This window comes from Dendrobates tinctorius, unplaced genomic scaffold (genome assembly GCF_039654945.1).
Source record: "Dendrobates tinctorius isolate UK_male_01 unplaced genomic scaffold, ASM3965494v1 ptg000133l, whole genome shotgun sequence".
Lineage (NCBI taxonomy): Eukaryota > Metazoa > Chordata > Amphibia > Anura > Dendrobatidae > Dendrobates > Dendrobates tinctorius.
Window position 1 is genome coordinate 28,546,490 of NW_027361801.1, and position 12,200 is coordinate 28,558,689.

At 38.6% G+C, this 12,200-nt stretch overlaps 1 long non-coding RNA gene across 2 annotated transcripts in view; it reads left to right on the forward strand.

Annotated features, from left to right (window-relative positions):
• Nucleotides 1-11,807, forward strand: part of LOC141048215 (uncharacterized) — a 33,294-nt gene extending 21,487 nt beyond the window's left edge. For both annotated transcript variants that reach the window (XR_012219989.1, XR_012219990.1), the window contains exon 3: nt 11,228-11,807. This is a non-coding gene — a long non-coding RNA (uncharacterized lncRNA). The remainder of the gene's footprint in view (nt 1-11,227) is intronic.
• The last annotated feature ends 393 nt before the right edge of the window (nt 11,808-12,200 follow it).

Sequence of the window (12,200 nt, forward strand, 5' to 3'; positions counted from 1 at the left end):
CGCAGGTTTCAATGATAAAGTAGATATGGCTATTTTTTTATGATAATTGATTCATATAAATGTATTTTGCTTAATATTATGAAATTATAACACAAGAATCATGTCTGGGAGGTATATAAATTTATGACATTCGGCGTGGTATTTTGCTTGATAAAAAATTTATATAAAATTGGGGCAGTTTATTATTCGCTTAATTTTGTACTACATAGTTAAATTTGTCTTAATCCGTTTTGATCGTGAGAAAATAGTTTTTCTAGGATATTATTATAATATAAATGGCAATAAGATAGGTGTCAGTGATTTTTATCCTGGAGACAGGAGCTACGACATAGTCGCAATATATCACAATTATATTATATTTAATGGGAGCACATATTTGGTCCGGAATAGATTATCCAGAAGAGTTAACTTAATTATAGGGGTTAACCAGTAACACTGATAATGATTTATTGTTCCTTGTAATCTTAGTAATTTTATATGTAAAGGTATTGTTCCCGCTGAGGCGGTAAATTGTATGTTCTTATATGTCTGCACGTAACACTTGTCTGTTTCACTTGTTATTTTTTTAGTGGCTGGCAGGAGGAGTGATTGGTATGCATAAGTATCCATCATTTCCTCCTGCACTTTGACCCGTGGAAGCGCTCGAGTAGCGTGAAACGGCCGTAGTCAGCCATTTGACACACTCTCCTTCACATCTCCGACGTGACATGTAATTTAGTGTCAATAAACATTCATCATTATCCCACAGAGTGCGACCTTTTTCTCTTGGAAACTAGAAACAAGAAATACTAAAGGTAATTAACCTTTCTCAGCACCCCTTGTCATCATCACAGATAGAGGTGTTATCTAGAGGTCTCTCATTTTCACCGATGGAGGGTTCGGACTGTTTTATGCTCATTAAAGATCTTGAGCTTTTTGCTCGCAAGTTGATTCTTAAGAAATACTTCGCAACTGAAGACAATTCTATAACACATGTGACAGAATCACAAGCGTTTAGTGATTTAGAATCTCTGGCAGCAGAATGTGCTTCATCTAGAATCCCTCCCACCCCCATACATCTCCACTTACGCTCCCAGACTTTTCCCCTTCTTGTCGCCTTGTTCTTAGGTTGAGATTTTTGTTAAATTGGTCCGCAAGGACCTCGACAGGCTCGATCCTCACATTATTGATGATCTGTCTAAATCTCACAGGCAAGCCATAAAAGCATTGAGAGATCTGAAGGACATAGTCATTAAACGTGCCGACAAGGGGGGGAATGTGGTAATTTGGCCGGAAGAGATGTATGAGGCAGAGGCATTCAGGCAGCTTTACAATAAAGTATGCTACCGATGATTGGATTTTCTACCTACTTCCAAATTCCAACTTGAACTTGCCCATATTTTGGATGATGGAGTGGAGGATATTGCCATTACCTCTAAAATGCGAGAGGCCCTGTTACCGGACTTTCCGGTTGTCCACACGTTTTATCTATTACCCAAGGTTCACAAGGACCCCCAATGCCCACCGGGCAGACCCATTGTCTCGGGCATTGGGGGTCTTTGTGAATCGGCATGTCGATTTGTGGACTTCTATCTTCAGGGATGTGTGGAAACACTTCCGTCATTCGTGAAGGACACCACTGACATCCTGAGAAGACTAGACGGTTTAATTTTGGAAAACGATATGTGGCTCGTCACTTGCGACGTGGAGTCCCTTTACATGTCGATAGGTCACAGCTACGGGATGCAAGCTGCACAATTTTTTCTCAATATGACTAACCTTGATCCTATATTGATGCAATTCATTCTGAATTTACTCAATTTTATTTTGACACATAATTTTTTTGTATTCAAGGACTGCCCCTTCCTACAGCTCCAGGAAACAGCAATGGGGGCGTCTTGTGCACCCTCTTAAGCTAATTTATTCCTGGGGCTGTGGGAGAGGAATACGGTCCTTGATACACCTGGTCACAGCTCTGTCATCTCATGGCTGCATTATATCGACGATGTATTTTTCATTTGGCAGGGCTCCACAGTGCAACTTGACTTGTTTTTGGGCCACCTAAACGATAACAACTATAGCATCAAATTAACCTGGAAATATAGCCAGGCTTCGATCGACTTCTTGGACCTCAAGATCATTAAATCGGATGACGGATCCATCTGTACCGACATTTTTCGCAAAGCTACTGTGACAAATGCACTCTTGCATTATTCATCCTCACCGCCTCCCAAGCTAAAAAGTTCGATTCCTATTGGGCAGTTTTTAAGGGCACGCCAGATTTGCTCTGACGATTCTACGTTTTTTAAGGAAAAAGGGAGACGCAAGCGCAATATAGGGTCTTATCCCACAAATAAAGTAAGTGGTTTGACAAAAAACTGCTCACCTGGTAGTAGCTATTCAAAGCATGTATAGATAAGGGCTGCTGCAGATCCACAAGTCGGTCACCGACTATCTGAAACAGAACTCTGCAAATGAATACGTGGATTTCATCCACGCTGCCCAAATGATGAAAATCCAGAAGGTTAATAAAGTTTGACAGTGGTTTATTCTACGCATTTCAAGGTTTTTGCAACCTCTTCTTCAGGAAATACCACATGAAGCATGCATAGGTGGTGCATTAAGTACACACAGAAAAAAAAAAAAAGAGCTCCAAACAGTCAGATGACACATGTCAAAGTTCATAGCTAGCAGACAGTATAAAAATTCATAGTAATAGTTAGAAGCTGTCTATTTTAATTTCACAGGTTGTTGAACAAAAGGAAAAAAATATGGAAAATTAAAAAACACATATATACTGAGCATGAAAAGAAAATTTTGGACACGAAATCCTAAAGATATGCCTCAGTTTCTTCCAGATCTGCCACCTGACAATTTGACCGCTTGGCTATACTAACAAGTTCCTGCAAGTGTGTCCAATGTGGAAGAGACATATGTTGAAATAAACCATTAGTTCAAAAAATTAAATTGTAAGGATCTAAATTTTAATCAATTAAAAATATTTTATTAATAAAAAATATAGAATATATATTTTTTTTAAATCTTAGTTTCGGTTTATTATTCCTATTTAATGAGAAATTAGAATAAAGGGAATCACTCATGTGCCAAAGCTCAGTGGCAGAGTGGGACGGATGATGTGCTCCACACCTGCAACACTGCACACACCTTCAGGATCACACCAAAGGAGGAGCACACAGCACCTCTCCAAACACTACATGGCTGCTAAAAATTCCTGCACAGAGTCAGATTACAGAGCGACCAGTGTAAGTTACATAATAATAATAAATTTTATTTCTATAGCGCTGACATATTCCGCAGCTCTTTACATTTCAGATACCAAAGTTCTTAAAAAATCACTCCTTCAGCAGCGTTATTAACACCACCTGAGGATAGGAAATCATGTCAGAGGATGATTTCTTTAGGACAAAAGAATGATTGGTTATATACAAATATTTCTGAGAGGAATATTAACAAACTTAACCCCTTTACTCCCAAGGGTGGTTTGCATGTTAATTCCCGGGCCAATTTTTACAATTCTGACCACTGTCCCTTTATGAGGTAATAACTCTGGAATGCTTCCATGGATCCTGGTGATTCTGACAATGTTTTCTCGTGATATATTGTACTTCATGTTAATGGTAAAATTTCATTCATATAGCTTGCATTTATCTGTGAAAAAATGGAAATTTGGCAAAAATTTTGAAAATTTCGCAATTTTCCAACTTTGAATTTTTATGCTCTTAAATCACAGAGATATGGCACTCAGAAAACTTAATAAATAACTTTTCCCACATATTTACTTTACATCAGCACAATTTGGGAACCAAAATTTATTTTTGTTAGGAAGTTATAAGGGTTAAATTTGACCAGCGATTTCTCATTTTTACAACACCATTTTATTTTTACGGACCACATCACATTTGAAGTCACTCTGAGGGGTCTATCATACCCAAAAGTTACCATTATAAAAACTGCACCCCTCAAGGTGCTCAAAACTACATTCAAGAAGTTTATTAACCCTTCAGGTGCTTCACAGGAATTCTTTGAATGTTTAAAAAAAATGAACATTTAACTTTTTTTCACAAAAAAAATTACTTCAGGTTCAATTTTTTTATTTTACCAAGGGTATCAGGAGAAATTGGACTGGAAAAGTTATTGTGCAATTTGTCCTGAGTATGCCGATACCTGATATGTGGGGGGAACCACTGTTTTGGCGCATGGCAGAGCTCGGAAGGGAAGGAGCACCGTTTGACTTTTTCACTGCAAAATTGGCTGGAATTCAGATTGGACGCCATGCCACGTTTGCAGAGCCCCTGATGTGCCTAAGCAGTGGAAACCCCCCACAAGTGACCCCATTTTGGAAAATAGACCCCCCAAGGAACTTATCTAGATATGTGGTGAGCACTTTGAACCCCCAAGGGCTTCACAGAAGTTTATAACGTACAGCCGTACAATTAAAAAAATCATCTTTTTTCCACAAAAATGATCTTTTCATCCCCAATTTTTATTTTCCCTAGAGTAACAGGATCCCAAAAGTTATTGTGCAATTTGTCCTGAGTACGCTGATACCCCATATATGGGGGTAGACCACTATTTGGGCACATGGCAGAGCTCAGAATGGAAGCAGCGCCATTTAACTTTTTTGGCCGGAATTGAGATCGGACGCCATATCGCGTTTGGAAAGCCCCTGATGTGCCAAAACTGTGGAAACCCCCCAATTCTAACTCCAACCCTAACCCTAACCCTAGCCCTAGCCCTAACCCTAGCCCTGACCCTAGCCCTAACCCTAATGGGAAAATGGAAATAAATAATTTTTTTAATTTTATTATTTTTCCCTAACTAAGGGGGTGATTAAGGGGGGTTTGATTTACTATATATGGCGGGTTTTTATTTTTGGCAGCTGTCATACGCTAAAAGACACTTTTTATTGTAAAAATAGTTTATGCATCACCACATTTTGAGAGCTATAATTTTTCCATACTTTGACCCACCGAGTCATGTGAGGTCTTATATTTTGTGGGATGAGTTGTCGTTTTTATTGGTATCATTTTTGGGCACATGACATTTTTTGATCGCTTTTTATTCCGAATTTTGGGACGCAGAATGAACAAAGACCAGCGTTTCATGAATTTCTTTTGGAGGGTGCATTTACACCATTCCACGTGCGGTAAAATTGATACAGCAGTTTTATTCTTTGGGTCAGTACGGTTACAGCGATACCTCATTTATGTTATTTTTTTATGTTTTGGCGGTTTTATGCAATGAAAACAATGTTTTTAACACCAAATTTCATACCTATAACTGATCATCACAATAAATGCAAGAAATATAGCTTGGCAACTCCTTATTATGATATCACCTACAAAAGATCTACTGAGTTCAAAATGCCCAAAACAGTGTTTACTTTAACGAGAAATCACACAAAACTATTGTTTTTGTGCAAAAATATACAATCAATTTTATTATATAAAATACATATCATCACAAATCCAATGAGTATATATAAGGTGGAAACACCAAACCATTCGACACAATGTACACAAGGTTTTAACCAATAATTGGCATCTGGTACAGGGTAAACAGTAAATGTAATAGGTTTTCAATAAAGATAAAGTGCCTGTGCATAAAATTGCTCGTATCTCATAAAGAGATTTAAAGTAAGCATCCTCAAATGTGAAAGCAAATGGGACAATAGTCCTTTATTATGCTACTGGCACCTCTCAAATATTAAGGTTAAATAGACCTCTATACACCATGTGATCTGCATCATACCCAGAAGGAATTCACAAAAGAAAGTGTGCACAAGAACAATGTCTCTTAGTCATGTGGGCAGGTCGAGCAGTACTGGTAAGGCCCGACGCGTTTCGCCAAAAAGGGCTTCCTCGGGGGGGCTGTGTGGCCAATGCTGTGGGCCAAGACCCTCTTATACTGGCATAAATTGTCATAATTCATATCTGGTGTACGCAATCATTATGGTGCGACATGAGGGATCAGCGCAATGTCAGCACGTCATTTTCGGTAGTGGACACGCATCATAGTGACTATGTTACTATAGACACATCGACGCACGCGACCATCATGGCGGCGCATGCGCGGTCAGCGCAGAGTCCCCACCGCGTCACTTCCGGCCATCCCGGAAGCCGACGCGCGTCAAGGCGCCCATGTTTCCATGGGCACACAGATGCGGGCCGACTCTGTAAGGATGCCTTTCACGGCGCGGCAGGTGCGCGCACAGCACATGCACCTCCCAAGGCAGCCTTACATAGATGTAATAGGTAAAGGAGTATTTCCATATTCAACCATGTGTGCCACTTATGCCAGTGACACCCACAATGGGGGCATAATGCAGATCCAAGGAAAGGATTTAATACAGCATAATGCCATATAACATCCTGGAACATTAGTGCAGGTCACAACAAATAGTAATAATAATATAACAAAATTATCCACATTATTATATTACCCTCAAAAAGAGGGGAACGGGGGGAAAAATAACAAGAAGGAAAATTAGGTATAAAAAAAAATATTAAACCCACAAAAAACAAAAAATATAATAAAAAATAATAATAAAAATAATTTAGAAATTATAATACTTTATACATATAAATATTCTGCGACTCCAAACACATGCATCTTTCATCGATTTAATCGCCAACGGTGTGTAAATCCTTTGACTCCAGGACAGTTAATATGGCAATCCCACATCCTCATAATCCGAACAGTGCCAAAAGAAGGGTCTTCAAAAACCAGATTAATGATATTTCAAATATATACCAACAGTTGAAAATATAAAAACAAAATTAAAACCCACACCAGTTAAAAGAAGCAAGAGAAAATCACGGATACTTAACGGAATGGTGAAAATGACAGTTTTTCATTGAGACCATTAGGAGTCATTGTACCCAAGGTCACAATCCATCGGCACTCTAATTGTGCCAGGGTATGCTTGAGATTCCCTCCTCTAATCCCACTGTGGACCCGGTCAATCCCCCGTATACATAATCTGGAAGGATCCGAACTATGATGCAGCCTGAAATGTCTTGGGATTGTCTTCAAGCCAGGGATATCAGTAGCCTCTTTTGCTGCTCGAATATCCCTGACATGTTCACGAGTCCTCACCCGCAGCTCACGGGATGTCAAGCCCACATAAATCAAATTACGAGGGCATGTTGCATAATACACGACATACCGTGAGCTGCAGGAAATATATGTGAGGATACGATACTCCCTACCACCATCAGAGGCCGTAAAAGAGGAAGTCCTTATGATGTTACTACAGGCTCTGCATGTGCCACAAGGGTAACATCCCCAACGTTGTTGTTGCACACCAAACAAATTGGGGGTAACCGCCACATAGTGGCTTTTAACTAGTAGGTCCTTAAGATTTTTCCCCCTTCTAGCAGTCATCAGGGGGTACTCGGGTAATATTCTGTTTAAGGCAGTATCCGTTTTAAGGACTGACCAGTGTTTCTGAAGGATCTGACGCATATCAGTCCACTGATTATTAAAAGTAGTAATAAATCTCAATGGTTTGTTATCGTATCCTCACATATATTTCCTGCAGCTCACGGCCGCGATCAGCTGCGCTCCCCCGTGAGCACAGCTGATCGCATTAGACGTACTATTCTGTCCTTGGGACTTAGGTCCCAGGACACATGGATGGAATAATACGTCTAATGTAGGAAAGGGGTTAAAGAAAAAAAACATTATACCAGTATTCATTTTTATAATTCTACTGGGGTCCAAACACAGTCCAGAAAGAGGATAGGAGTTAATGCTCTGTAGAACTACTCTTTCTCTGAGTGGAGATAGGAAAAAAAAAACAGGGTTTAGGGATTTCCCTTACCCGCTCTGCGGGAAAAAGAGAGAGTGAAGCTATATTTGTAATTATGGTGTGAAGTGTATCAGGAAGGACCAAGAACACCCAACAAGGGGGACAATTACTAAGTTGGCATTACTCATCCAATTTTCTAACTGCAGCACCATCAATTTAATCCTATTACTGTGGAGCGCTTATAGTTAATAAGTGTTTAAATTTAAAGGGCTTACTAGACATAAAGGAGTATGATGGAAATAAATATATTAAAAACACATTTAAAATACTTCCCTTATAAAACATGAAAAAGATCTTTTACAACAATTAAATAATCAACCCATCAGTTATTTCATGGTCAAATTCTTTAAAAACTCCCATAGAAAAATAAATTATGAACTAAGGTATAATGTCTCGAAAGACCATGGAATATGACACAACATAAAAAAAGGTCTTCTTACCCATGGTCTTTCGAGACATTATACCTTAGTTCATAATAAAGATTTTAATAAGTTAAAAATTATTCCTATTGATCATATCCCTGCTCATATCCCAAATAGGATTATGAAATTAAACAGGAAAGAGGTATATTGGATCTATAAATTAAGAAGCCTCAAACCACAGGGTCTTAATGAGATCACAGAGGTTTTTATTTAATTTATTAATAGAGTTGGTTATATATATATATATATATATATATATATATATATATATATATATATATATATATATATATAATATTTATGGATTTATGGATGTCTTTAATATTTATTTTTCTATGGGAGTTTTTAAAGAATTTGACCATGAAATACCTGATGGGTTGATTATTTAATTGTTGTAAAAGATCTTATTCATGTTTTATAAGGGAAGTATTTTTAATGTCTAGTAAGCAAGCACTGTGGTGCGATCCTGAAAGTGTGTGCAGTGTTGCAGGTGGGGAGCACATCATCCGTCCCACTTTGCCACTGAGCTTTGGCAGATGAGTGATTCCATTTATTCTAATTCCTCATTAAATAGGAATAATAAGCCGAACCTTAGATTTAAAAAAAAATATATATATTCTATATTTTTTATTAATAAAATATTTTTAATTGATTAAAATTTAGATCCTTACAATTTAATTTTTTGAACTAATGGTTTATTTCAACATATCTCTCTTCCACATTGGACACGCTTGCAGAAACTTGTTAGTATAGCCGAGTGGTCAAATTGTCAGGTGGCAGATCTGGAAGAAACTGAGGCATATCTTTAGGAGTTCGTGTCTGAGATTTTCCTTTCTTGCTCAGTATATATGTGTTTTTTTAATTTTCCTTATTTTTTTCCTTTTGTTCAACAACCTGTGAAATTAAAATAGACATGTCAATATAAGAACAGCTTCTAACTATTACTATGAACTTTTATACTGTCTGCTAACTATGAACTTTGACATGTGTCATCTGACTGCTGGGAGCTCATTTTTTTTTTCTGTGTGTACTTAATGCACCACCTATGCATGCTTCATGTGGTATTTCCTGAAGAAGAGGTTGCAAAAAACCTTGAAACGCGTAGAATAAACCACTGTCAAACTTTATTAACCTTCTGGAATTTCATCATTTGGGCAGCACGGACGAAATCCACGTATTCCTTTGCAAAGTTCTGATTCTATGTTTTTGAGACAGGCAAGAGAACTTCATCACAGATTTAAAAATAGGGGATATCCGAATAGGGACATCTGTTATGATGAGTCACCGAAGGAGGAAAAAACAAAATACTAGCTAAGTCCAGAAAAACCAAAGAGGTTGGCAGCTATCGGATTGCAGACCCCTGAACCTATCCACAACAACTAGCAGTAGCCGTGGGGGGTTCCTACGGTGCCCTAGACCCCTCGATCACAGCCGGAGAACTGCATAGCCTAAAGACAGAAAGGGGAAAAACTAAACTGCCCCAGAGCAGACCCCAAGGCAGCCCCCAACATATAATGACGGTGAAGCAAGATGAAAACACAAACACAGATAGAAAGATAGGTTGAGCAAATGATGGGGCCCAAGCTAACTAAATAGGACAGGATAGGAAAGCCGCTGTTTGCCATCCGCAAAAACCCTATCCAAAATGTGCCAACCGACTGATAGGAAAAAAAGGCCCTGAAGTCGCTAGGCTTCAAAAGACTATATCAGCACTCAGGTATATTCTGAAGACAGAACAAAAGATCAACAGATCAGAGACAAAAGTGGAATTCAGCTCACCCCCACGCGGGGATGGCAGAACTCCCAAAAAACAAGGCAAAACAAAAACAAAACTGAAGTGTACAAAGCAGAGCAGAAAAACTTAGCTTTGAGACGCAGGAATCAGACTGGTCTCCAAGAATCCAGCAGGATCACCAGCAAGGCAGAAGGGCGTCGGCTGCCTTATATCCAGTCCTCAATTCCAGCCATCCAGTCATCATCTAGCTGCCCAGGTGTTTGGTAATCAGCCTCACTACCTTCCTTCACCAGAGGAGGGAGTTCATCAGACCTCAACGGTGAAGGGAAAAATGAACTCACAACAGACATCATTCAAGGCTACTCTCGTGCCCTCAATACTAACAGGACTAGCCTTTTATCAAAGCAACATGTGAATAAGAACAAGACAAAAGGTTTGATGCCCAGATTCATTACCAAATTTAATGCTAACTGGTCAGAAAACAATCAAATTTTTAAAAAAACATTGGGCAGTGCTACTAACAGACAAGGATCTACAGAAGCAATGGACTCCTCATCCTTCTATAACATGGCGCAAATCACAAACACTGGGAGACATGTTATGTAGGAGTCATTATATACCTCCAAAAAGTTCTCCCTTTTCTGATCAATTGAAAGGTCCCCCCTGGGGCTGCTTTCCGTGTGGCGACTGCTCAGCCTGCCATTTTATTATCAGAACCAAAGAATTTACTCTGCAGGTGATAGAAACTACACAATAGTACATCATATAACTTGCAACATGGAGGTGGTAGTATACCACGCCAGCTGCCCCTGTGGTCTAATATATGTGGGGATGACCACAAGACGTCTCAAGACCCATGTACAAGAGCATGTGAGGGACATAAATAATGTGGCTAATAGTTTATATCCACAGTCCCTAAAAACAATTCCTAAACACTTCTTTGAAATGCATGACTGCAAACCTAGGGGGTTTGTGGTCCGTGGTATTGACCATGTTTATATGGGCATACATGGTGGCAATGTTAAGAAAAAACTCCTACAAAAGGAAACACGATGAATGGTCACACTTGACACCTTGGTCCCTAAAGGCCTTAATGAGGCCATCAGTTTCAAGTCCTTTCAGTAATATTTTAATCTTGTAAGGGCACATCTTGTTTTTAACTTTTTTGTCTTAGGTATATACACTGATATCTTTTGTTATAGGTCATTATAACTATGTATCAATCTTCTTCATTTCCTGTTTTTTTTGATCCGTCAGCCTCATCGTCATCAAGAATCCTTTCTATATAATTGGGGGACTCTGCATTATATCCATAGCGCTATCATGCTGAAATCCTACTCAAGGTTCACCATTGGAACTGGCAGAATGTGACTGGAACACATCGATATTTAGGACTAATCTAGTAGTCATGGCACCATTGTTAACCTCTCTCATATATGGTCTGTTGTCTCGTGTTGACTCACATCATATTCTTCTTCTTGGATCCATCAGCTATATACTGTCATGAAGATGTCTATCTATCTGTACAGGAAAATACATGAATTCTGTCAACTATGACGACCCTTTCTAGAAAGTAACTCTTATGATCCATGGAATATGACCTTCATTTATGAATACTAAGGAACAATATGATAATTATTAATTTATTTTTTAATTTTTATTTTTCATTTTTGTTTCTTTGGAATGTCATTTTTGGATGTCTCGTCCACTGGATATCTCTGATCATCATAACGACTAAGTGTTGTCTATGGAACCATTAGTATATGTTGTTAATGTACATATTACTGTTAGAGTTGAGCGACTTTAGTCAGATCGGGTTTCGTCCGAAACCCGACCCCAATGCATGTCAATGGGAAATAAAAGTCGGCATTGAGCGGATAACATTCATCCACTCAATGCCGACTTTTATTCCCCATTGACTTGCTTTGGGGTCGGGTTTCGGATGAAACTCCGACTTTTTTTGCCCTAGTCGGACCAGTTTCATCCGACTCAAATTTTGTTTTAGTCGGGTTTCACGAAACCCGATCCGACCAAAGTCGCTCAACTCTAATTATTGTATATACCCCGTAGTCTATTAGTATATATATGTTTTAAAAATATCATTGTAAAGAGATTGTGCATATGTTGTACAAGCAAATTGTTTGTTCACATATGCCAACATCTTATATGCACCATATTCTATCAGGGGTTTACTTGTACATAATGAGTATATTAAATATACTAATGCCTA